Source organism: Hemitrygon akajei, chromosome 13 (assembly GCF_048418815.1).
Source record: "Hemitrygon akajei chromosome 13, sHemAka1.3, whole genome shotgun sequence".
Classification (NCBI taxonomy): domain Eukaryota; kingdom Metazoa; phylum Chordata; class Chondrichthyes; order Myliobatiformes; family Dasyatidae; genus Hemitrygon; species Hemitrygon akajei.
This window is the reverse complement of record NC_133136.1, coordinates 41,821,158-41,848,761: the sequence shown is the minus strand read 5'-3', so window position 1 is coordinate 41,848,761 and position 27,604 is coordinate 41,821,158. Positions and strand designations below refer to the sequence as shown.

General features: G+C 40.6%; 1 long non-coding RNA gene across 1 annotated transcript; it reads right to left on the bottom strand.

Moving 5' to 3' along the window:
• Positions 1-26,930, bottom strand: LOC140737487 (uncharacterized). The gene is made up of 2 exons (XR_012101167.1): positions 26,817-26,930; positions 1-3,124 (listed from the first exon to the last, which is right to left on the bottom strand). It is a non-coding gene; the product is annotated as an uncharacterized lncRNA (long non-coding RNA).
• Positions 26,931-27,604: the final 674 nt, after the last annotated feature.

Sequence of the window (27,604 nt, the reverse complement as noted above, 5' to 3'; positions counted from 1 at the left end):
TTCTCATTGTAAAGGTACAGTTTAATATTTTAAAATGCCACATGAACAATTAAAAAAGAATGACAATCCAATAATATCATACCATGGTATCCTGTAGTTTGTTGCCAGTTCAGTAAAACTGCATCCACCCATCACAACAGTGGACAATTCACTGGCATATTTTTCCACAGAGGAATGGCTTTGCAAATGGTTACATCATTGTTTGAAAAAGTCACAACTGGAACACATTTCTGACCAGCAGAACTTTTACAATGACTAGTAGCTGTAAAGAAACGACTGGAAAAGCTATTCCTTAGATCGGTTCTCTGTTCCTTTGAGAGTCTGGAGTGCTGTACCATAAGGAGATAGAGCTGTTGTTGATCAGTCAATCTCAAGATATTATTGGACAAAACTCACATCAGTTTGGTGTAATTTGGTAAATCAAAATGTTGATGTTACATTGAATGCAATTTATTTTTTATAGATGTAGATGCTAACAAAAAAAGGAATTATTAGATGAGCTGTTATCTAATGCCCACAGCATTCCTGGTTGACTTTCTTCTTGATTGAAAAATGAAGAAGCATATATGAAGAAGGTCTACAAATTGCTCTGTGCTCCCAAATTGGACCAAGATTTGTCCTTTATGCCAAATCTTTGAAGAGGAACCAGCCAATTTGGTTGAATCTCTGGCTGGTAAGATGACTTTGAAAGAAAATAAGCAAGAATCAGCACAATGTTTCTTCACAGTTATCCATTTGATCTCACAATAGGATATTGTCCTTGGTATGTCACTGCATTATTTTTGTCTTTGAAGCCATAAGCAGGTATTTCATGATCTTGTGCAATTACGTTGGGCAATGCATGGAGAGTGGATTTTGCTCAGGTTGTACTTGAATTATATATTCATTATTCACAAATATACAAGTATTTATATTTCTGATTCAGAATTCTATAAGATTATAACAAAAAGTAAATTGCCTCGAACCTGTCCTTACCATACTTTTTAAGGACTCTTTTAATAGTGTTTTCAATTCTGTTAAGAAAATTATTATCAGATCCCTTGAAACTGGAGTTATTCCAGATGCCTTCAAAACTGTGGCTGTCAAACCCCTACTTAAAAAGCCAAACCTTGATAGTGAGATGCTAGCTAACTACAGGTCTATATCACGTCTTCCCTTCCTGGACAACATTCTTGAGAAAGTAATTTTCAACCAACTCTAGAAAAGTTTATGTCAGGTTTTGGAGCAAACCACAACATGGAAAGAGCCCATACCAAAATTCAGTGACTTTAGGCTGGGCTCTGATGCCAACAGTCTCAATTCCAATTCTTCCAGACTAAATGCTGCTTTCGACATAATTGACCACAATATTCTTCTAGATCGCCTTGAGAACTGGGTTGGCCTCTCTGGCAGTGCCCTTAATTTGTTTCATTCATATATCTTAGGAAGAAATGTTTTTGTCTGTCCTAGAGACCAATTTTCTAAGAAATACAATGTACCTTTGGGTGTTGTTCAGGAAGCTGTCTCAATCTCCTACTCTTCACTTTATACATGCTCCCCCTTAGGAGACATCATTAGAGAGCGTAAACTTCATATCCACAGTTATTCAATTGATACATAATTGTATATCTTTCTTGAACCTAATGATGATAACACCCCATCTTCTCTGACTTCTGGTATGGATGCAATAAACAAATGGATGAGCAATAATTTTCTAAAATTAAATGGAGACAAAACTGAAATAATTTTGGTTGGTGCCAAAGCCTAAAGACATAACCGTCTTCATAAACTGGGAACTTGGTTCCCTTTGTAAAATCAAAAGTAACTAGCCTGGGTGGTGTTCTTTTTACAATTCAGAATTTTAAATCCTATGAAAAGAAAGTGAACAGAGCAGCATTTCTACAGTTAAGGAGTATTGCAAAGGTACAGTATGTCTCTTTCTGTCACATAATGATGCCGAAAAGCAAATTCACACCTCTATATCAAATGGACTAGATTACAGCAACATATGTTTTGCTGGCCTTCCAAAGCAATCTATTGATAAATATCAACTCATTCAGAATGCAGCTGCTAGACTTTTAACCAAAACCAGGACGACAGAATATATTACTCCCATATTATGCAGGTATTCAGCATTGACTTCCTGTATCTTTTCGAATTGATTTCAAAGTTCTCTTACTTGTTTTTAAAGCTTTCAATGGTCTGGGAACAGAGTACATCACAGAATCGCTTTCTTTTGATAACTCTGCTCAAGCTCTCAGGTCTTCTTCCACCAATCTCTTAAATTTAAACAATCTTCTTCAAAAAGTGATTGAGAGGTCAGCTTTTTTGAACTACACTCCCAACTGTGAATTCAATGCCTAAGGTTGCAGACTCAGTTGATACTTTCAAACGACAGCTCAAAACCTATTTATTTAACTTCGGTTTTAACATCTTTTTGTATTTTATAATAAGTGCTCTATAATAAAGTTTTATTATTGTATTATTAAATATAACTTCACAATTGCTCAATATCTAAAAGAAATGAAGATCTCTATCTTCCATTAAAGCTCTGAAACTTCAGACTTTCAACTGACTATTCACTTGGTATAATGTAAGTATCATCTTCTTCCAAATTGGCCAGGCCTCTATAATTACAGTACAGAGAGGAGTCACAAGATAATGGATTATTTTCATATATGGGATCATTAAAATCCATTGGCACAATCTTCGGGAAGGCTGCTTCTGGTACACAATCTGATGTTGCACATTCACCTGCTTGGCTGATGGGCTCTATCATCACATTTTCATAATTTTGTTCGGTATATAGTGTATTATTGTCTTGAAAGGTTGGCAAGGCTTCTGAACTAGAAAACTGCTCAACAGCATAGTTCACACGAGCACAATACGTGTTTTGAGTATCTGGCAGTGTTGCATTCGTCCTTCTGGTACTTGCTCTGGAGAAGTTAACTTTTCTTGACTGATTACATATATAGATCCAGAGCAGTATTCCAGATATACCGATCACCACCAACATTGGAATGACAGTTGATAAAACGATTATTTCTGTCGTTCTGTTCATGATTTGCGTAACTGGTTCAGAAGGAGTTTGGTACTTGTATTTTCTGTGAAGTAAATAAAGAACACAACCTCTTGAGATAGATACCTGAAACACAAGAAGAAAAATGTTTTAATAATGTAAATGTTATTTGCATATTTTACAAAGATTGAAATACGGTGATGCTGGAAATCAGAAAAGAAAACACTGGAAACGCTCAGCAAACAGTATTGGTTGGAGAGAGACACAGAGTTAATGTTTCAGCTGACATACCCACAATTACTCTTACTGACATACCCTCAGTTACTCTTCCCACAAACTCTGCCTCTGACTTGCAGGGTATTTTCGCCATTTTCAGTTTTTACCTACTGCATGCAAGAAACTTTAATGGGAATGCAATTTCCTTCAGATCTCCAGGTCCAAAACTACATTTAGCCATTAAGCAGTTTTTGGTGACATACCAAATCTCCTGAAACTCCCAATGAAATAGAGCCACGTTCTTCACAATTGCATCAATATGTTGGACCAAGGATATATCCAGATGTCAATGCCCAGATACTGACTCTAACCACTGCTGATCCCCTACATAAAGGTTGGTGTGTGCTCTACTAACTTCTCCTTCTTGAAGTCCACAATCAATTCCTTAGTCTTGCTGATGTTGGGCTCAAGGTTGTTACTGTGACACCACTCAACCAGTCTATTTACCATTTGTCTATACATCACCTTGCCATCTGAGAATTTGCCAATAACAGTAGTGTTATCGATGACTTTTATGCTGAATGAGATAGATATTGTCTTTGAATCATTCTTTGAATCTGTACTCACATATATATACAAATAGAGAGCATATCTCATAACTTTTGGCTGTGTAGTTAGAGAGGTTTTATCCAGAATCTTTAGGCTGCATAAAATATCTCCTGCAACCCTTGCTTGAGACTTGCAGGATTTTGAACTGCTTTGGAGTGAGAGATAAACCCTTTGCAGCTTCATGCACAGGTTTTGTTATGATGCTGCAGCTGCAGATATTAAGTACCTGTTTTTGGAAATTTTTTGATTCCTGGTAATTCCCAAAATATCTTGGTAGCTGATGGATAATGATTATTGAAAGGGAAGTTTAAGACTTCCATTGCCATCCACTAATACAGAACAAAGATATCTGCTCCTTAATATTCAGAGTCAATTATTTGCAAGGTTTTGCATCCCCTTTAGCACAACTGGTCCATACTGATCAAACTGACAAACTAAGCTAGTCCCATGTGGCCCATATCCTTCTAAGTATACAGCATCAGATGGACACCAGAAAACAAAGAAGAATAGTAAACTTTCACCACTACCTTCAATAGTTCAAAAGCTAAGAAGTTTGGGATAAGAATGACTGTCACCTCCGAAGGCAGGTTACATAAGACGTGAGACGTGAGTGCAAATATGGATTCACACAAGAACCCTTTGCCAACCTCTGTTTTAGAAAGTCTTAGTCTCTAGGTTAATTACTTATCAGACAGCTAAGGCTAGCAACATGGCTCTTGGCTACCTTATGGGAGATACAGTATGTCCTCTAAACCAGACACTTCGATCATCTACCTTCTTGGGCAACCTGGTCTTGCACATAGCCAGTCTCTTTGAAATGTTGATACTAGAGCTTCCAATTTCAGACTTCAGCACAGCTGAATGCAACAAACCCTTCAAGACAATCCTTTACAACCATACTCTACGCATCTGCTGTCTTGTCTGTGACACACACTTGAAGTGTTAAATGCACAAGGGAGGTGCTAATTTCGTGTTATATCTGTGCGTTGTACATGTTTGTCAATAGGTGCATCATACACAAAGAAATGCCCAGTCATAAGTTTTATTATATACTCTTGTAATTTTACAATAGAAAGCAATTTGTCTTCAAAGATATTTACCACTTCTAGGCTCAAGTCTACGGAAGATGAATTATATTGATCATATCACTGCCACAGATTGAGAAGTTAATTGCATTTTATATTTTAAAAAATATTGAACACAAACCAATATTTGTTCATATTTTGCAGCTCACCTATTAAGTTCTTTGGGGTTCCTATCTCCGAATGCCTTTATTTCAAAGAAAATCATACCTATGAGTCATTTTACTCCATTTTACATCTACATCTTTTAGAGTACTAAGTTCGTACTTAATACAGTTCTGACCAACTGTCCATTGACCTCCACAGGCTCCAAAATTGTTTACAAAGTTTGGTTATCTCAGCTTTGAACTCTAAAATTGTCTCCCTGATAAGCATGCCTTGTTAATTTTCTAAGAAAGCTCTTTGAAAGAGAGGTATGAAAATGAAGAATACTTATGTGAGAATGCTGATCTTGGATTACAGTTCAACATTCAACAGCATAATTCCCTCCAAGCTTGACAAGAAGCTCAGAGACCTCGGCCTTCATCCTTCCTTATGTAGCAGCATCACTGACAGATGGTAAGAGTGGGCTCCCTCACCTCTTACCCTCAACACAGGGGCCCCTCAGGGCTGTGTCCTAAGCCCCCCTGCTTTACTCTCTGTATAACCATAACTGTGTCACCATCCAGAGCTCCAATCTGCTAATTAAATGTGCTGACGATTCTACATTTATTGGCCTTACCTCAAATAATAACAAGGCAGCCTACAGAGAAGAAGTCATCACCCTGCTACAGTGGAGACAAGAGAACAACCTCTCTCTCAATATGGCAAAAACATTGTGGACTACAAGAGGAATGGAAACTGGCTAGCTCCTATTGACATCAATGGATCCGGGGCTGAAAGGGTGAACAGCTTTAAGTTCCTCAGCATACACATCACCAAGGATCTCACGTGGTCTGTACATACCGGCTGTGTGGTGAAAAAAGCATAACAGTGCCTCTTACACCTCAGACGGTTGAAGAAGTTTGGCATGAGTTCCCAGATCCTAAGGACTTTCTACAGGGGCACAATTGAGAGCATCCTGATTGGCTGCATCACTGCCTGGTATGGGAAATGTAATTCCCTCAAATGCAGGACTCTGTAGAGAGTGGTGAACAGCCCAGTGCATCTGTAGTTGTGAATTTTACACTGTTCAGGACGTTTACAGAGACAGGTGAGTAAAAAGGGGCCTGAGGTTCATTGAAGACCCGAGTCACCGCAACCATAAACTGTTCCAGTGGCTACCACCTGGGAAATGGTACCACAGCATTAAAGCCAGTGTCTTAAATCTGTGGCCTCAGGCTACAAATTTCCCTGCCTTTAATAGCCATCTGTGTGAAGCAGCATCATATCTGGCAGAGGGAAAGGAGGCAAAGGACTGGGCAAAGGCGGAGCCAAGCGGCACCGTAAAGTGCTCCGTGATAACATCCAGGGTATCACTAAACCGGCCATCTGCCGTCTGGCTCACTGTGGCGTCGTCAAGCGGATCTCCGGTCTGATCTATGAGGAGACCCACAGGGTGCTGAAGGTTTTCCTGAAGAATGTGATCTGGATTGCGGTCACTACACTGAACACACCAAGCGCAAGACGGTCACTGCCATGGATGTGGTGTATCCTCTGAAACGCCAGGGCCGCACTCTCTATGGCTTCGGCAGCTGAAAAGCTCCCTGCCTTTAATAACAGCTTCTTCTCTTCTAACTTCTCAACCCTCCTAAAAAATGCAAGAAACTTTTTTCTTAACCTCCTTTGAGCAAAATAATCCCAGCTTTTCCTTTTTCTGCATATAACTGAAGACCCTTGCCCTTGGTAGCTTCTTAACGTCATTTCCTCAAAATGAACAAATTTCAAAGTCATCTTTAATGTCTTGATGTGAAGTGTTGAGAATTAAACATAATACTCTACCTAAGGTAAATGCTACCAAAGAGTATACCATTACATCCTCATTTCGACACGTCTAAGCAAGGGACCTGCAAGTATAATTAACTAGTCTAGAAAACATTGTTTACTTCAATTGTTTACACGATTTGAACTTTTTTCCTTTCTCTTGTACATCAGGTGTTGGTCTTTTTTTTCTCTAAAATTGAGTTCTTTCAAGTTTCTTGCTTTATGGTTACCTGTGAGCAAACATATCTCAAGGCTGTATAATTCATACATTCTTTGATAATAAATGTACTTTGAATATTTGAATTTAAGGTGTTTGTACAAGAGCCACATGAGCTATTTGTTCCCAGTCATGCTTTAAGATCAAGGATGCACAAGCAGCTTGAACTGGAGAAGCTCAAAGAACTTGAAGGTTTGTAGACCTGGAGGTGGTTACAAAGGTGAGGAGGACAAAACAATGGCAGGAATTTAAGAGGATAGGAATTTCAAGAATGACATTATTAGCAGGTGATGTGGGTCAACGTATGCAGGAATGATAAATGAATTCTGAAGTAGGCAGCATTGGTTTAGTGGTATGAGGTAAACGACTCTTGGAAAATGCAGTCTTGAGGAAACAAGTGCATGGTTGAGAGTTTCAGCACTAGGTGAACGAAGAAGGGGGAAAGGCACACGAGTATTCAGAAGTAGGTGGATATTGTCCTGGTTTGATAACATGGGGAAGATATAGGTTTAGAAGCCTGAATCATATTTTAAAAAACCATAAGATTATAAGATATAAGACCATAAAATATTGGAGCGGAATCAGGCCATTTGGCCTATCTTGTCTGCTTTGCAATTATGAAAAATGTATTACTTTTGAGTCCAATTGTGAGAAGTATTTTTTCACATCAACATTTTTGGTCTATAAGAATTGCAGTAACAAAGGGTACTTAAAAATTTTAAAAAGAGATATTTTTAGCACTTCAAATTAATGCAGGAGATAAAATGGTGCTTGACATGATTAAAGCCATATTAAATATATTTAAGATATATTTAAATTCTGATTGTGCCTATAGAAGAAACTCAGACATTGGGGAAGTTCTGAGCTTTTATCTAGACTTCTGTTTCCATTGCTCAATTCTGAGTTGGTAATCTTAACATGTTGTGAATTAGGAATAAGTAGTTCCTGAATGTTGGGCAAATCCTACATGCTGCTTGATAAACCTCAACAAATCTACTGTGGATTCTTCCCAATCCTCCTTTCTCCCAGGGAAAATATTGACGATTTTCTTGACCATATCAACCATATTGTTCAATGAAATTTTACATAATAAGGTAGGATTAGGATCAATGAATTGTAGCACAGTTACAGATTGGTATGTACTGTAGGCGTCATTGAATCATAGGTGAAAGAAGATGATAGCTGGGAGCTTAATGCTCAAGGATACACATTGTATTGAAAGGACAGGCAGGAAGGCAGAGGGGGTGGTGTTACTCTGTTGGGAAAAAAATGAAATCAAATCATTAGGGAGAGGTGACATAGGATCAGAAGGTGTAGAATTATTGTGGAAAGAGCTAAGCAACTGCAAGGGTAAAAAGACTCTGATGGGAGTTGTTTACAAACCCCAAAACAGTAGTAAGGATGTGGTCTACAAGTTCCAATCGGAGATAGAAAATGCATGCTAAAAGGGCAATGCTAGAATAGTCATGAGGGATTTCAATATGCAGACTGACTGGGAAAATCAGGTAGGAGCTAAATTCCAAGAGGAGGAATTTCTAGAATGCCTATGAGCTGGCTTTTTCGTGGTTGAGCCCACTAGGGGATCAGCTTCTGGACTGGGTGTTATGCAAAGAACCTGAATTGATTAGAGAAAACTTCAAGGGGAAAGTGATTATAATATGATTGAATTCACCCTGAAATTTGAGAAGGAGAAGCTGAAGTCCATGGATTAAAAGGAATTCCAGAGGCATGAGAGAGGAGTTGGCCAGAATTGATTGCAAAAGAACAGCGGCAGGGATGACAGCAGAGAAGCAATGGCTGGAATTTCTGGAAGCAATTCAGAAGGTACAGAATATCTTCATCCCAAAGAGGAAAAGTATTCTAATGGAAAGATGACATAACCGTAGCTATCAAGAGAAGTCAAAGCCAACATAAAGGCCAAAGACAGGGCACATAATAGAGCAAAATTTAGTGGGAAGTTAAAGGATTGGGAAGCTTCCAAAAACCAACAAAAGGTAACTAAAAAGTCATTAAGGTAAAGATGAAACACAAAAGTAAGCTAGCCAATAATATTAAAGAGGATACCAGAAGTTTCTTCAGATACATAAAGTGTAAAAGAGAGGTGAGGGTGGATATCGGATCGTGGGAAAACAATGCTGGAGAGGAAGTAATGGGGGACAAGGAAATGGTGAATGAACTGAATAGGTATTTTGCATCAGTCTTTCCTGTGGACAGTAGCAGTATGATAGAAGTTCCAGTGTCAGGGATCATGAAATGTGTGAAGCTACCATTACTAGGCAGAAGGTTCTTGGGAAACTGAAAGGTCTGGAGGTAGAAAAGTCACCTGGACCAGATGGTGTACACCCCAAGATTTTGAGAAAAAGTGGCTGAAGAGATTGTGGAGGCATTAGATCTTTCAAGAATTACAAGATTCTGGAATGGTTCCAGAAGACTGGAAAATTGGAAAAGTCACTCCACTCTTCAAGAAGGGAGAGGCAGAAGAAAGAAAACTATAGGCCAATCAGCCTGACCTCAGTGATTGAGAAGATGTTGAATATTGAATATTGAGAAGATGATTATTAAGGATGAAGTCTCAGGGTACTTGGAAACACATGATAAAATAGTCTGTAGTCAGCATGGGTTCCTCAAGGGAAAATCTTGTCTGACAAATCTGTTGGAATTCTTTAAAGAAATAACAAGCAGGATAGACAAAGAAGAATCAGCTGATGATGTGTACTTGGAATTTTAGAAGGCCTTTTACAAGGAGCCGCACATGAAGCTTCTTAACAAGCTATAAGCCCATGGTATTACAGGAAAGATTTTAGTATGGATAAAGCAGTGACTGGTTTGCAGGAGGCAAAGAATGGGAATAAAGGGAGCCTTTTCTGGTTGACTGCTGGTGACTATAGGTGTTCCACAGAGGTCTGTGTTGCGACCAATTCCTTGATGCTATATGTCAATGATTTGGATGATGGAATTGATGACTTTTTTGCAAGCTGTAGATATGAAGAGCGGTGGAGGGGAAGTAGTTTTGAGGAAGCAGAGAGGCTACAGAAGGACTTAGATAAATTAGGAGAATGGCCAAAGTAGTGGCAGATGAGATTCAGTGTTGGGAAGTGTATGGTCATGCACTTTGGTACAAGAAATGAAAGGGTTGACTATTTTCTAAATGGAGAGAAAATACAAAAATCTGAGGCATATAGGGACTTGGGAGTTCTTGTGCAGGAGTCCCTACAGGTTAATTTACAGGTTGAATCTGCGGTAAGGACTAGAATATAAATGCAAGGATGTAATGTTGAGGCTTTATAAGGTACCTGGTGAGCCTCACTTAGAGTATTGTGAGCAGTTTTGGGTCCCTTGTGTTTGAAAGGATGTGTTGAAACTGGAGAGGGTTCAAAGGAGATTAATGAAAATGATTCCAGGATTGAATGGCCTGTCATATGAAGAGTATTTGATGGCTCTGGGCCTGTATTCACTGGAATTCAGAAGAATGAGGGTTGACCTGATTGAAACCTATCAAACAGTGAAAGACCTTGATAGAGTGGATGTGGAGAGGATGTCTCCTCTGATGGGAGAGTCTAAGACCAGAGGACACAGCCTCAGAATAGAGGGATGTCCTTTTAGAACGGAGATGAGGATGGATTTCAGAGAGTGGTGAAACTGTGGAATTTGTTGCCACAGGAAGCTGTGAAGGCCAAATCTTTAGATATATTTAAGGCAGAAGCTGATAGATTCTTGACTTGTCCGGGCATAAAGAGATACGGGGGGAAGGCAGGAGATTGGGGTTGAGAGGGAACATGGATCAGCCAAGATAAAATGCAGACTCGATGGGCCAAATGGCCTAATTCTGTTTCTATATCTTATGGTCTTATGGTCTAATGGTTTTGTAATTTCACCAGCTCAATATTATTAATTTTGTTAGAGGGAAAAACTCGATTTTTTCCTTTTGAGGAAAAATACCTTTGTTTTTGGTCCAGTAGTTGGATTCTTCACCCATCTTGCTTAAAGTTTGCTCATTCTGAGGAAACTGCCTTAATCCAGATCATTATGGGCAAAAGAATCAAGAGTCAGACCAACTGGATCATCAATTGAAAAAGATAGCACAGACTCAATTGATTATATTTTCTCCCTCAATGCCAATATGTAGTATTCTATGATTCTATGAAACGATGTTTTGAGCAACAACAACAAAATGATATTTAGTACCATTAATGTAGTAAAACATCTCATTTTGCTTCGAACAAATGCCATCAAATGATACTTGGCACTAAGTCACATAGGGTGTTATTAAGTATCACGACCAAAAGTTGAAGAGTGAGGATTTAAGAAGCCGAGAGAGGTAAAGGCAGCTAAATACATGGCCACCCAATACCGATATGACTAACATATAAGATAGTCACAAAGCTAAGTTTGTAAGCTGAAGGATATTGTAGAGATAGGGAAAAGTGAGGCAACAGAGGGATTTGGAAACAAGGATAAGAATTTTAGAATAGTGATGTAGTTTGACCAGAAATGAATGTAGGATGGGCAACACAGAGAAGGATGTGAACTAGACACTAAGATAGGACACAGGGCACACCATTTTTACCTCAGATTTAAGAAGGATAGAATGAGGCTGATGAGTCAATAAGAATTGAATTAGCCAAGTTATGAGGCAGCAAAGGTGTGAATGAAGATGCCAGCAGCTGATGACTGTGGCCAGGCAAAATTACTAATATTTTGGCATTTGAAGTAGGTGCTCCATGAAGGTGACGACCAGGGTGTGAATGCTTTAGTTCAATTTCAAAGGGAAAGCTTGGAGCTGCTGGCTTGAAAATTGAGTTTCTGGTAAAGATCTAAGACAATTGCTTTGTACTTCCCTTTATTTAGTTGGAGGTAATTTCTGCTCATCCAGAATTGAATTTGAGGCAAGCATTCTGCCAATTTAGTGGCAATGGAGGCATCAATATTGAGGGGGAGATAAGAGGGAGCTGAATGTTGTCTGCGCACTTCGGGAAACTTGAAGTTGTTTCCTTTGATGGTATTGTTGAGGGGTAAAGTATAGCTGAGAGGGAACCAAGAGTGGATCCCATTGGACCAAGCGTGGGCACCAGTGGGAGTGGGAAGAAAAGCCACTGCAGATGATTCTCTGAAAGTGACTGGACAAAGGAGGATTAAGCCAGGCAAGTACCCTTTCAGTCACCATACAACTGTAGAGAGACAATGAAGGAGGGAATTGTGTAATATTGTATGTTTCAGGCAGGTCAAATTGCATGGGGATAGATAAATTACCTACAAAGAGAAGCTGTCATGACAGTGATTTTGGTACAAAGATAGAAACAGAAGTTTGATCAAAAGGATTCAGATATGAAAAGTTGGGAAAAAAATTACTACTTCAGGACTTTGTAAATGAGACAGTATGTTGCAAGGATCAGATACTTCAATGAAATAGCTGATAAAGGCAAGTGCTCATGAAAGATAAGGGGACTGGATTTGAGGAGAAAGAACAATTCACAATAACTGAAAACACTGGGGTTAGGAAGCGAGGTTAGTTGGTTAGGGGTTCAAAAGATAGGATAGAGTAAATGTGGAGCAAATGTACAGGAAGATCAGAGAGAAACTAGAAAAAATGTGAGTTTATGGAGAAGGCTGCAGAAACTTTAAAGTTGGGCCTGATGTGTTGGGGAAGAAAGGGAAGTGGGCAGCATGGTAGCAAAATAGCTAGTACAATCACTTTACAGCAGCAACAGGAAAATCAGGGTTCGATTCTCACCACTGTCTGTAAGGAGTTTGTTCTTCTCTCTGTGACTGTGTAGGCTTTCTCTGGGTTCTTTGGTTTCCTCCCACATTCCAAAGACATATGGGTTAGGGTTAGTGAATTCTGTGCATGCTATGTTAGTGCCAGAAGCAAAGCAATACTTGTGAGCTGCAAAATCTTCACTGATTTGATTTAAAGTACATAAGACAAATAAAGGTAATCAATCTAATCTTTGTCAGAGGCATATGAATAGAAGCTTTTGATGTTAGTGATAAAGAAGCTATAAGCTTCTTATTAACAGGTGAGGGCATAATAGATAGGGAAGAGAAAGTTAAGAAGATGACTTATGGCAGTGAAAGAAATTTGAGAGTTATTGTTACAGTCCAATATGACCTTAGACAATAATGTGGACAAGAATAGAGCTTGGTACTGTTCTCTGTGATCCAGCTACATCTGAAAATGAATGGCTAATATTCTGTTATTTTCTTTTAAGTCTGTATCCTTGAGTAAAGCGAAGGTAGATCAAGGAAGTATCGGGAGATTGGCAAAACTGAGAGTGAATGAAGTCTTTAAAGAAAGTGGGAAACGGGATGTTTCTCAATTATATCTGGTGACTGGCAAGATGACCATCTCTCCTCTGTAATATCTGTGTATAGGTTTGTTCCTTTTGTCAAATCCGTCATAAAAGACCATGGGGTTAAGAGGGATGACAATCTAAGGGAGAGGACATATTCTAGTCAAAGCCTCCATGTGCATGGATTACATCACAGTATTCTGCTCAGACCCACAGCATCTGTAACCTATTTAAGCTTGTCTTGGGAGTTGAAGTTCTTGATTAGCCAGGGCATCAAAGGGTATGGGGTGAAAACAGGGGAGTGGGGATGACTGGAAGAATTGGACCAGCCCATGATTGAATGGTGGAGCAGACTTGATGGGCCGAATGGCCTACTTCTGCTCCTATATCTTAGGCGTTATGGTCAATCAGAGTAAAAGTAAAGTCATACTCATTGGCTGGTGTTCTAACTGATCATGTTGTTCCCTTTGTTGTCAGGTCCAATTAGACAAAGACACTAGGAATGTAGCTCAGGGGAACCACGTCACTGGGCATGAAATGGGGACAAGGTGAAAGAGAAACTGGGAATAACGAAAAGAATCTGGTCATCAGATACTGTATGAGGTGCTCCTTGTGTTGTTATTTGTGGTACTGATATGATGCATACCCAACTGGTGTATAATAGCACTCAGCTGAACCATCTGTCATTTAAACTCAATGGATCGTATCCACGGTGATACTATGTCCAAATCCCCGGAGAAAATGGGATAAAAGTGCACACAATGTGGTTGTCATTTGAGAAAGTACCACAATGTGCCAAAGTCCCCCTTCTCCCTGGTATGGCAAAGAATGGCTCTGGTCATGTTGCTGTGGAATGGTGCTTGTACAGAAAAACACCTTTGTTCACAAGCCAGTCAGCCTGTGTTCGGCATGACCTATCCTGGAGTCTCTGTGCGAGAGGATCCTGCTTGCCAAGCAGAGGGTCATTTGGCAGACAGCCTCATCTCCAGCACTCTCAAACAAAGCACCAAGTCTCTACTTGGCTTGTAATTAGAAGAGGTCTTACAATCAGATCCTTAATGCACATCTAATTTCCAGTCCCCCTACTTGCTACCCTTGGGGTGTCTGTGGTGCAACCGAGAAACCTCAATAAATTCCTGGATGGTATGCAGTTTGCAAAACAGAAAATAGGACACCCTTGTTCAAGAGAGGAGAAAGGCAAAATGCAAGTATCTAGAGAACAGTTAGTTTAACATTAATTGTCAGCATGATTAGGGGAGAGAAAAACAGAGGACATGGGTTAAAAGTGAAGGGGGAAAGTTTAAATGGAACATTGGGGGGGCTTCTTCACACTGAGAGTGGTGGGAGTGTGGAATAAGCTGCCAGTTGAAGTGGTGAATGCAGGCTCACTTTTAACATTTAAGTAAAACTTGGACAGGTATATGGATGAGAGGTGTATGGAGGGATATGGTCCAGGTGCAGGTCAGTGGGACTAGGCAGAAAAATGGTTTGGCACAGCCAAGAAGGGCCAAAGGGCCTGTTTCTGTGCTGTAATGTTCTATGGTTCTATGATGCAAGAGTTAATAGTCAAAGAAAAACATTTTGGACAACTTAATCTACTCAGAACAATCAACATGATTTCATGAAATGCAATTCGTGTTTAGCAAATTTGCTTGAGTTGTTTCCGGATGTAACAAGCAGATTAGATAGTGGGGAACCTATGGTGAAATTATTTTTTTTTTAAATTGCAAATGCTAGAAATTTAAGATAAAACAGAAAATGTTGGAGGTACTTAGGAGGTCAAGTTGCATCCGTGGAATGAAAGGTCTTTGCTCTGTTTCTCTTCCCACAGATATGGCTGGACCCATCAACATGTTTGCTAGAGCTGTTGGAGGAGGTCTAAACTAAGTTAAGAGCAGGATGGGAACCACAGAGATAGGGCTGAGAATGGGGCAGTTTGTATGTAGTGAGACTGTGAGGGAGGAGAGGCAAATGATAGTACAACACTACAAACAGCGGGATGAGTTGAAGAAGAACATGGAGCCAAAATTGAAAAGGGTGATGAATACATGGCTGAAGATGTTATACAGTATTTGGTTGTACACAGTATATGAATAAGTTGGATGATCTTGTAGTGCAGTTTGGCTTGGCAGGTGTGATGTTGGGGAATCAATGAGATGTGGCTGAAAGAAGATAATAGTTGGGAGTTTAACATCCAAGGATACAACTTGTATTGAAAGGAGAGGCAGGTAGGCAGATGGGGTGGGGAGGCTGTATTGGTAAAAACTGAGATCAGATCCTTAGAAAGACGTGATATAGGATTGAAAGATGTAGAATACTTGTGGGTAGAGTTAAGAAACTGCAAGGACAAATAAAAACTGTTGGGAGTTACATATATACAGGACCCTGAACAGTAGCCAGGATGTGGTACATCAATTGCAATGGGAAATAGAAAAGGTATGTAAAAAGGGTAATGTTATGATAGCCATAGAGGATTTCAATATGTAAGTTGATTAGGAAAATTAGGTTGGTGCTAAATCCCCAGGGAAGGAATCTGTAGAATGTCTATAGGATTAGGTTGAGCCCAGTGGGGGAGATGCAGTTCTGGACTGGGTGTTGTGTAGTGAGCCAGGTTTCATTAGGGAGCTTAAGGTAAAGGAACCCCTGGGAAGCAGTAATCATAATATGATAGAATTCACCCAGCAGGTTGAGAGGAGAAGAGAAAATCAGATGTTTTGGTAAAAGGAATTACAAAGGCATGAGAGAATTACAAAGTTGATTGGAAGGGGACACTAGCAGAGATGATGGCAGAACAGCAACGATTGGAATTTCTGGGAGCAATTCAGGATGCGCAGGATAGAACCATCCCAATGGTGAAGTATTCTAAATGGAGGATGAGGAAACTGCCGTTCACAAGGGAAATCAAATACAACTTTAAAGTAAAAGGGAAGACATAAAATATAACAAAAATAGTGGGCAATAGAGTAGTGGGAAACATTTTAAAACCAACAGAAGGAAACAAAGAAACCAGAAGAAGAGAAAAAATGAAATATGAAGGTAAACTAGCCAAAAATATCAAAGAGGACACCAAAAGCTTTTTCAGATATATAAAGAATGAAAGAGAGGCGAGAATGGATATTGGACCGCTGGAGAATTATGGTGGAAAGATAGTAATGGGGGACAAAGAAATGGCAGATGTACTTAGTATGTATTTTGTGCCCATCTTCACTGAGGAAGACACTAGCAGTATACCAGAAATTCAAGTGTGTCAGGGGGCAGAGGTGAGTGTAGTTGCTGTTACAAAGGAGAAGGTGATTGGGAAGCTGAAAGGCCTGAAGGTAGATCAGCCACCTGGTCCAGATGGACTACATCCCAGGGTTCTGAAGGAGGTGGCTGAAAAGATTGTGGAGGCTTTTGTAAAGATCTTTCAAGAATCATTTGATTCTGGAATGGTTCCAGAGGACTGGAAAATTGCAAATGTCACTTCATTCTTTGGGAAGGGAGGCAGGCGGAAGAAAGGAAATAATAGACCAGTTAGCCTAACTTCAGTGTTTGGGAAGATGCTGGATTCCATTTACAAGGATGAGGTTTCAGTGTACTTGGAGGCACATGAAATCTTGCGTGACAAATCTGCTGGAATTCTTTGAGGGACTAACAGGCAGGATAGGTAAAGAAGGGTCAGTGGATGTCATTTACTTGGATTTTCCAAAGGCCTTTGACATCGTGCCACACATGAGGCCACTGAACAAAATCAGAGCCCAGGGTATTACAGGAAAGTTGTTAGCATGGATAGAAGATTGGCTGTCTAGCAGGAGGCAATAAGAAGGAATATAGGGAGCTGATTCTGTTTGGCTGCTGGTGACAATTGGTGTTCCACAGGAGTCTGTATTGCGACTGCTTCTTTTCACGTTATATGTCATCAACTTAGATGACTGAATTGATGGCATTGTGACCAAGTTTGCAGGCAATATAAAGGTAAGTAGAGGGATAGGTTGTGTTGAAGAAGCAGGGAATCTGCAGAAGAACATGGACAGATTGAGAGAATGGGCAAAGAAGCGGCAGATGGAATACAGTTTAGTGAAGTGTATGGTTATGCACTTTAGCTGAAGAAGTAAAGACATAGGCTATTTTCTAAACAGGGAGAAAATTCAAAAATCTGAGATGCAAAGGGAATTGGGATTCCTTGAGCAGGGTTCCCTTAAGGTTAACTTGCAGGTTGGTTCAGTGGTGAGGAAGGCAAATTCAATGTTAGCATTCATTTCGAGAGGACTACATTTTATTAGCAAGGATATGATGCTGAGGCTTTATAAGGCATTGGTCAGACTGCACTTGGAGAATACTGAGCAGTTTTGGTCCCCTTATCTAAGAAAGGATGTGGTGGCATTGGAGAAGATCCAGAGGAGGTTCATAAGAATGATCCTGCGATTGAAAGGGTTAACATATGAGGAGGATTTGTTTGCTCTGAGCCTGTACTTGATGGAGTTTAGAAGAATGAGGGAGGATCTCATTGAAACCTATCGAATGATGAAAGGTGTAGATAGAGTGGATGTGGAGAGGATGTTTCCTGTGACCAGTGGGCAGTCTAAAAATAGAGAGGCATCCATTTAGAACAGAAATGAGGCAGAATTTCTTTTGTTACGAATGTGACGCAACTCTAAGGGGCCGAAGGGTACAAAGTCGCCCCCTCCTTTTTGAGAATCGCAAGATCGCTATTAATTCGGGTCTGGGACCCAGGAAATGAGAGAGAGACACGCAGAATACACAGGGTTTGGAAGGTGTCCTGGCCTCAGCAAAACGGAGCCACTGATAATGGCCATTGTCTCTTGGAGATGGAATTGTGTATTGAGTACTGTACTATTCATTGAAACGCCTCAGGGGACGACCAGAGTGGGCTGGTTGAGGGATTGCATCATCCCACCCTGATTGACATCTGAGACCCCGTGAGTAAGGATAAAAGCGGGTCTGGGGAACAACCCCTTTAGACGCACCAGGAGAAACACTAGAAATCCCGTGACAGCGTTTAATAGCGACAGCCGGTGGGGGGCTCGTGTGCATCCTCCCTTGCCTGGGTTGGCAGGCTCACCACGGAAGAACGGCTTAGCTAAAGGAGAGGCCACAAGTGAACGGCCACACCAACAGGACTCCTGACAGATCAAAATTATAAAAGGAAAGCCGGCAAGTTTTTCTCCCAAAACTCTCTCTCCCTCTCCAACCATTGCAACCCAGCTGTCCCCAAAGGCTGCAGCCTGCATGAACTGAGTGAACTTTATATTTCCATTGGACAATACGTTATCCCCTAGACAACGATAGAGCTTATTTCTTATTGATTATTATTATACCCGCAGTTTTAGATTTAGTATTGACGACGTATATTATCTGTATATTTGTATTGATATTATTTTTGTGTATTTTTACTAATAAATACTGTTAAAAATAGTATCATCAGACTTTAACGGACCTCTCTATCTTTGCTGGTAAGTGACCCAGTTACGGGGTTCGTAACAATGTGGGGCCTCGTCTCGAGATTTGATACCAAATTGGAGGGCCAGTAAATCGGGCTTTTAAGTCCGAACTTGGATCTGGTTGCGCGGGTAACCAGACGGGAAATCAGCAAGGGTGGACGTAGATGAATTTATAGAAAACCCGACTCTGGAGGCGCTAGAGGCTGATAAAGTCAAGTCGGACTTGATAAATATTGCGAAAGGACTAAATCTCGCAGAGGTGAGGTTGTCAATGAAAAAGCGGGAGGTGCGGAGGGCCATAACTCAGTATTATATTGTGAAGAATGTGTTTACGGCTGAGGTATTGGAAAATATCCCCGAAAAGGTACCAGCTAGTGGGACGGCTCAGTTAGAGTTGGAGAAATTAAGGTTGGAACATGAAATTAAGTTAAAACAGCTGGAAGCAGCTGAAAAGGAAAAAGAAAGAGCCAAAAAGCAAAGGGAGTATGAGCTCCAGCTAAAGGAGTTAGAGGTGAAAAGGGAGAAGGAAAGAGCTGAGAAGCAGAGGGAGCAAGGAATTAAGTTAAAACAACTGGAAGCAGCTGAAAAAGAGAAGGAGAGAGCCGAGAAGGAGAGGGAGTATGAGGAGAAGGAGAAACAGAGGCAACATGACTTGGACATGGAGAAGTTAAGGCAAGAGCGAAGAGCTCAAGGGTCAGACCGAGAGGAGCGGTTTAATGTTAGTAGGTTTAGGTTTAGGTTTAATGTTTAGGTTAGTACCTCCGTTTGAGGAGATGGATGTTGATAGTTATTTCTTGCATTTTGAAAAGGTGGCAGTGAGTCAGAAGTGGCCCAAAGAGCAGTGGGTGGCGCTGTTACAAAGTGTGTTAAAAGGGAAGGCACAACGGGCATATGCGGCGTTGTCCATGGAGGAGGAGGAGTCTGAGAATTATGAGAAAGTAAAGGAGGCCATTCTTCGGACCTATGAATTGGTACCTGAAGCCTATAGACAAAAGTTCAGAAATTTAAAGAAAGGGTGGAATCAAACGTATGCAGAGTTTGCCTATGAGAAGGGTGTGCTCTTGGATCGTTGGTGTGCAGCAGAAATGGTGAAAGAGGATTTTTGGCATCTCAGGGAGTTAATCCTGATTGAGGAATTTAAAGGTTGTGTTTCGGATGATATCCGGATGTATTTGAACGAGAAGCCGAATAAATCCATATCCGAATTTGCTAGGTTCGTAGATGAATATGCCCTAACCCACAAGACAAAGTTTTCCTCGAATAAAAGTTACCAGAGAGACCGTGGGAACGGTAGAGAAAGCCTGCCGGCTGAGGCAGAGATCCAGCTGGGAGCTAGTGGTAAAACCAAGGAGGAGGAAAGGCAAGATGGCAGGAGAGGTCCTGGCTTGACCTGTTTTAATTGTGGAAAGGTGGGTCATATTGCATCTAAGTGCCTTGCTCCGAGGAAGGAGGTAGGAAAAGGGAGAGCAGCAGTCCCTACAGGATGTATTGTGGTGATCAGTAAATCGACGAGAAAGCCCCAGGTAGACAGAATATGAGAGGGGCCTGAGAAATGTATTTCAGAAGGAACCGTGTCTGTGAAAGAGGGAGACACACCAGTTCCAGTGCGGATCTGGAGAGACACTGGAGCTGAGCTGTCATTGATTCGCAGTACGGTACTAGATTTTGGTCGCGAGACTGGAGAGGTAGCTTTGAGAGGCATAGGAAAAGGGACAGAAATGGTGCCTTTGCATAGGATCGTTATAAATTGTGAGCTGGTATCTGGACCAGTTGAAATAGGGGTGCGATCAGAATTCCCGAGAACTGACGTAGACATCCTTCTGGGTAATGATTTAGCTGGTGGTGAAGTTTGGTCGGCCATGGAGCTGGCGAGCCAGCCTGTAAGTGTTGAGGTCCCGCCCCTAGATTCCAAGATCTATCTCACATGCGCGACCACTCGCAGCATTTTTGAAAAGGCAGCTGAGAAAGAGACCAGTTTAAATCAGGCCAGTATCGATTTGGCCGAGACGTTTTTACCGACCCTGTACCAAGAGGAGTTAGAGGGTGGTAAAACGGGGAATAGGAAAGTGAAAGAGAGTAAGGGAGAGGAGGTAGACCTGCCCTTAGCCAGGAGGAAATTTATAGAGGCACGGAGTAAAGATGAGAAACAGATAAGGCTGTTAGAAGGTCCAGGGTTGGACATGGATGATCTGTCTGGTTTGGCAGAACTGTTTGAAGAAGTTGAAAATTTTAAATGTGTTCCCGATAATGAAATGAGGGCAGTCCTAATGAAAAGGATGCCATTACCTTGAAGAAGTCTGCTGGATTGGCAGATGAGGTTGTTTCAGCCCGCGGGGTTGAGTTTACTCCGGAAGGGAGTTGCCCAGAGAGTAACTGGGAGGATCAGGGGAACTTAGAATTTGAAAAGGGTACAGGTATTGAAAGCCTGGAAGAGGCAGATGTCCCGTTTGAGTGTGTTCAAGATGTGGATGCACGTGGTACTGAACCTAGTAATGGAACTCAGAAAAAGTCTGAGGTATTTGATTCAGTTGAAAAGGAATGCAGTCCTTGTGGGTCAGATGGACTTCGTTCAGTGAAGAAAGGGTTAACCTTGGTACTAGTGGGAAGTGAGAATTCCCAGTTGTTTGTGTTCGAAGCTGTGTTAAAAGTTAGTGAGGAGATAAAAGGTGGTGAGGTGAATATTATTATTGAAGGGAAAGGGAAAAATGTAGTTCCTAAATTGAATGAAGAAAATTTAAAGTCTGGATTGATGTCAGAAGCAGCAACCAGGCTACAGGGACAATGGCTTGGTAACACGGTGCCTGCGAATCAATTACAGGTTGATTTGGAATGTAAAGGTGCCCCACACGCTATTGTTATTCAAGAGAGTGCTGTGAAGAGGCATAATTTGAAATGCTGTTTGGACAAAGAGGGATCATTTGCAGAGTTTAAACTGAAAACTAATAGCATGAAGGGTCCTGAAGATAAAACTAACAACTTGCTTAAAAATAAAGAATTGTGTGGAAATTCAGCAAATGGGCTACGTTTGGAACACATTGTTGATAAAATAACTCCTATGAAAGGAGCATGCAAAAGCCTATTCCAGACTAGTATACAAGTTAACCACGTGGGAGTTAACTGGAAAAGGGGTGAGGGTTGACGGGATGTCACTTTAAATAACAGGATCCGGTTTTAAGGGATTTCGACAAAGCATGTAACTAATAAAGACAACCACATGGAAGATTGACTGTTAAGTTTGAAAGTAAAATAAAGATTAGTATTTGCATGAACTTTTGTAATATACACGTAAGCTAAGATCACAACTCTTTAGGTTTTGTTTGCTGAAGAAAAGGAATAAAAATAGGTGATTATTAAATTGGAGTCTGATGCTACAAGAATTTATTACGGTACAAGATGTTAAGATATTAAAGGAAGTGACAATGTAATCGCTAACTGTTTAGATGCTGAATTGAATGTATAACTGTATTACTCTGTAGTGAAAAAAAAACTCTTTTGTATTGTGTTAGATTCTGAAATCCTGTAAGACTCTGTATTAATTAATTTTTACCTGTGGTAAAAATCTTAGAAGGAAGGGGGTGTTACGAATGTGACGCAAATCTGAGGGGCCAAAGGGTACAAAGTCGCCCCCTCCTTTTTGAGAACAGCAAGATTGCTATTAATTCAGGTCTGGGACCCAGGAAATGAGAGAGAGACACACAGAATACACAAGGTTTGGAATGTGTCCTGGCCTCAGCGAAACGGAGCCACTGATAACGGCCATTGTCTCTTGGAGACAGAATTGTGTATTGAGTACTGTACTATTCATTGAAACACCTCAGGGGACGACCAGAGTGGGCTGGTTGAGGGATTGCATCATCCCAACCTGATTGACATCTGAGACCCCGTGAGTAAGGATAAAAGAGGGTCTGGGGAACAACCCCTTTAGACGCACCAGGAGAAATGCTAGAAATCCCGTGACAGCGTCTAATAGCGACAGCCGGTGGGGGGCTCATGTGCGTCCTCCCTTGCCTGGGTTGGCGGGCTCACCACAGAAGAACGGCTTAGCTAAAGGAGAGGCCACGAGTGAACGGCCACACCAACGGGACTCCTGATGGATCAAAATCATAAAAGGAAAGCCGGCAAGTTTTTCCCCCAAAATCTCTCTCTCTCTCCAACCATTGCAACCCAGCGGTCCCCAAAGGCTGCAGCCTGCATGAACTGAGTGAATTTTATATTTCCATCGGACAATACGTTATCCCCTAGACAACGATAGAGCTTATTTCTTATTGATTATTATTATACCCGCACTTTTAGATTTAGTACTGACAACGTATATTATCTGTATATTTGCATTGATATTATTTTTGTGTATTTTTACTAATAAATACTGTTAAAAATAGTACCATCAGACTTCAACGGACCTCTCTATCTTTGCTGGTAAGTGACCCAGTTATGGGGTTCATAACACTTTAGCCAAAGGGTGGTGAATGTGTGGAATTCATTGCCAGGGACGGCTATGGAGGCCAAATTATTGAGTATATTTAACGTAGAGGTTGCTGGGTTCTTGATTAGTCAGGGCATCAAATGTTACATGAGTAGGCTGGAGAATGGGATAACAAACAGCCGTGATGGAATGCAGGGTAGGTTGGATAGGCCGCGTAGCCTAAATCTACTCCTATGTCTTATGATCTTATGGTTGCATATTTCCAGCACTTCCTGTTTTTTTTACAGTAGATGTGGTGTACTTGGATTTCCAAGAGATATTCAACAAGTGCCGTGTAAAAGGTCGGTATATAGTGTTGATTGAAATCTGGGCATCACATAAAAAGAGGGTTGGAGTAAACGATTTTTTAACAGGACAGGAGGATGAAACTGGTCACACTCTTGTTCCTCAGTCATTCACTGTTCATATTAATAAATAAGAGGAGGAGCCTGGATGTAAAGAATCCAAATTTTCCTATGACTTTAAATTAGGTGGAAGAGTATGTTATAATGAAGAATTTGTGAGTCTGAGCAGGCCATAGATAAATTGAGGGAGTGGGCAAAAATAGAATTTCCTGTGTGAAAGTGTGAGCTTGTTCACCCTGGTTAGAGGAATCAAAAGGTAGATTCGTATTTAAATAGAAAAATACAAATAAATGAAGAGCAGAGACATCTAATTGATCTAGTGCATAAGTCACAGAAGTAAGCAGACAGCTGCGTCTAATAGTTCAGGGACAAACTGCGTATTTGTCTTTATTGTGAAGGGTTGGTTTAGAAATGAAGAAGCTCTGTAACAGTTACACAGAGGGTTGGTGAAAACACTCGGAGTATGGCACACGGCTTTGCTCCCTTTACGTTAAAAAGGATGGATCATTGCAGACAGTCGAAATGTACATCGTAAGCTAATTCCTGTGATGAGAGGATTGTCTTATCAAGAGAGGTTAATCAGAATCAGGTTTAATATCACTGGTATTGAGGGCCTCTGTTTGGATATTACATCCTAGCTGTCCAGATACGCACGCCTGGGCAGTACAATATGGAGAGTGAGGTGTTGCCCATGTAGCAACTCCCCCTCTCCATGCAAAGGACGAGCCCAAAGGAACTACAGAGGCCGATATAGTTTGGTACCCGCAGCGTCACAGGATTGAACTCATTGTAAGACCACCTTATGAGCTCCAGCTCTGGACTTCTCCCTTGGAGTTTACTCCCGAAGACTTCCCCATGAGTGGGCATAGCTGTAAGGCAGCGGAGATTTGAGATCAGCTTTTCTTCTCCTAGATGAGCTGTCAACCATGGCTGACGAGCCCCATCTGCCTGAAGTGACTGATTTTAAGAAAACCGCCTTTGCCCCTTCACCTGTCTGTAGAAACGGTTTCACTAGCTAAGCCACATGTGAAGGCCAGGAGCTGGACTTGGTTGTCTGAGGCTATTTGAGACGCACACCATTGGAAACATTTAATAGGTAGAGGGAGCTTGTCCCCATTTCCAGCCCTGACTATAACAACCACTGGTATAAGTCGTGAAATTTGTTGGTAAACAAATTGTGTCAAACTGTAAACAGATTGCATCAATATTCCTTGGAGTACAGAAGACTAAGGGGTGATTTTATTGAGATTTGTAAGTCCAAAGGTGGCATAACAGGTTTGCTGTTGACATGTTGTCACTAGTGAGAGAATCTCAAATGACAGAATAGAGCTTGAAGAGAAGAGGCTGGAGGTTTACAACAGAGATACAAAGAAATGTCTTCTCACTGACAGCCGTGAATGTCTAGAACTCTAAGCCGTAAGGGGTGGTGGACATTAGAAAGAATTAGTGTGGAGTTAGGTAAGTATTTGGAAGATTGAAGTTTGAAGGCTATCGGCAGCTAGCACGGAGGAGGAGTAGGAACTTGGGGGGAGTCAGCCATGAACATTTTGAATGATGAAACAGCTTGAGAGTCCACTCCTGCTTCTTTTTTGTGTGGGTTTGAGACCATCATCCATCTCCTTCCGGAGTGCGTGTATGTGGAGAAAGTCTGGAAAGGAATGTAGTGTATTTTGTCAAGATTCACCCAAGTGACAGTCTTACATGGGCCTCTGCTCTGAGGGCTGTTCCCAGGCAGGCTTTCTCTGACAAGCATCGACTGCTGTTGGAAGATCATTGACTGGCTAGAAAATGCACTTTGAAGTAGAACACAGGAAATCGAACATGGAACACAGAACACTAAGCACAGGAACAGGACCCTCATCCCACCATGTTCTGCCAAACTAATTAACGAATGACACCTAATTAAACTGATTAATCCCATCTGTCTGGCCTGACCCATATCCCTCTATGTGTCCAATACTTACTGGCCTCGCAAGTTGGCTGGAAATAAATGTATGATGCACAGTGGGGATGGGATTATGTCATAACCTGGTAGATGCATTGCTGTCAGAAAGTTTGAGAATGAAAACATGGAGACCTGTTGGCACAATTTATTTTTGTAAGTACAATTTGTGGATATGAAGATATAGCTGAAGAGATTCTGTGGAAAATAGGGGGTCATTGGCTTAGCAGCTAAAGTTCTGAAAGATTAAATCAGATTAAATGCCTTTATCTTTGCACATCATGGCATAGCTTCACAACGAACATCAACTCAATTGTATGACATACCAACTATGAGGAAAATGCCAAGACAACTTACAAGGAAGGTTGGGGCATCAAGCAAATTCCAGGAGGCTATTTTAGATGGAAAAGAGAGACAGAAATGTTGAAAAGAAAGGTTTCTGGGGCTTCAGCAAAGTGTGGAGCAATGGGGTAAATTTTTAGGAAGCATGCTCAAAGGATTTAATGGTGGAAAGATCTGTAAATCCAACGGAGGAGGAAGGATTAACGAAAGACCAGAATCAGGAACGCAAAGGGCTGAAAGCAGAATGCCTGCCTGAAAGAGGATTTCAGCAGATCTGGGAAATCAGGCACATAGAAATGCTGGCTAAAAAGCTAAAAGGCTGCAAGTGTTGGAAATCTGAAATTCTCATGCAAATTCATCAGCTTGAAACATTAATTCAAGATCACAGTTCCAACACTTGCTGTTTAAAATACTACCCAAATTCAAGGAGCTCTTAAGTAAACAATTCAGCAGAAAATCGAGCAGGACTTGTCCACCTTCAAGCCTGACTGATCTATTCATCTTCAAATATATGTGTCCGCATCTATATATAAATCTATGTAAAACGCCATTAGTCATTAATAGTAAAGAAAATACAACCATCTTGCATTCCACTATTATTGAACAGTGCTGTTAAGAGCGCTTTATACTTACCCAAGTTTAAGCTGTTGTTTATCTGCCTGAGAACGCATTATTTCCTTGACTATAAAGTTTCTCCACTAATTTAGTAATAGATTTGTATTCAAGATGACTATAATAAAAATGTCATTCTGGTTAAATCTAGCTATACTCAACAATATTTTCAAGACTGCCTCTTAAATTCTGAAGATTAACGTCATACAACTATTCTTCAATATTATCATAAGATGGAAAGCTTTAAGTATATTTTCTGACTGTTTTTCATTCCGTTGAAAGCAAAGCCCGTGAATGGAAAGACATAAATAAATAAATAAACATACAAAATCTCTTACCTTTAGGTGAAGAGAAGGGATTAGATGCTCTCCTAAATTTGTGTGTGTTGATTCTATCAGCCTGACAGTTTTAACTTGTGAGCGTATTCTAAATGGGGGAACTGTTGGCTGCCGTAGATGACTAAACAGACTCTTCGACCACAAAGGAATTCAGTTTTTTTTCTCAGTGATCAGAGGTCATAATCTACATTTCCTTGTTTGCCATATTTGAAAACATTCAAACATTCAACCTCTTTTACTCCAATTATTTCAAAAATATTAACCAAAACTAGTTTCTTGAACAAATACAAATATATAAGAGCATAAAGATAAAATTCAAGATCCAATCTTCTAAGATGTATTGATCAGTAATCACCCTTCTTCAAAGCACTTCCAGTGGTTAACCTTATAGGGAGTTCTGCTTGAGTTTTATGCTTTTAATGTAAGGTAAGCATATTCCTTGAAAACTTCAAGGATTCTGATCAATGAATTTCAGGTTAAACTATTTGTTGGCCTTAGCGTAGACTGACTAGTAAGGACAGATTCTTTGTTTTAGACTTTTTCTTAAGTCCCAAATCCATTGAATATTTGCAAATGAATGCTTGGAAACTGGATTTCACTTTCTTTTGATGCACAAATTATTTCCTGCCTAAAGCACCAATGGTTTTTTTTTTGGATCTCCTGAAAGTAGCAGCAATATTGGACCTAAAAAATGAATAAAAGCTGTGTATTTGCTCTTTCAAAAAGCATTTTACATGGCACCATTTTAAAGGCAAATGCAAGAGTTAAAAGCTCATGGTGTTAGAAGA